Source organism: Trypanosoma grayi (genome assembly GCF_000691245.1).
Source record: "Trypanosoma grayi strain ANR4 Tgr_2193_V1, whole genome shotgun sequence".
Taxonomy (NCBI): domain Eukaryota; phylum Euglenozoa; class Kinetoplastea; order Trypanosomatida; family Trypanosomatidae; genus Trypanosoma; species Trypanosoma grayi.
Genome location: NW_008827811.1, coordinates 1 through 525, shown reverse-complemented (window position 1 = coordinate 525; position 525 = coordinate 1).

Genomic DNA, 525 nt, shown 5'->3' with positions numbered 1-525 from the left:
CCACTCGCGGAGAGTGGTCTCCGGGCTGTCGTAGCGGATGCGGGTGCTCTTGTGGACCTCGCGCCACCTCCCCCCCTCCTTCCCCTCTCTCTTCTCCTCTCGCCCCCTCTCTGCTCTCCCACTGCCGCTGCGGTCCCTGCTGGCGGCGCGGCGGCACCCAACGAAGGCACATCCATTAAGGATACACACAGACACACACACACACACCTGTCTGTCTGTCTGTCTGCACTTCACACATACACTCACACACACACACAGAGAGAGAGAGAGAGAGAGAGATAAGGAGAGACATATTCGTTTTCTCTTTTTTCAAAGGCACCAACAGAGTTGCAACAGCAAGAGCCGAAATAACAGCAAGGGAACGAAATAATAAGAAGGGAAACAATGATGCGACGAGTGACACTCCGTGGCGGTGCGGTGCTGGCGGCCTGTGCTTCTGCTTCCGCCGCGGCCGCTGCGGTGCGCTGCGGCGGCGCAGCGACGCCCATGGCGATGCCGCTTCACACACCCGCACTGGCGATGTGT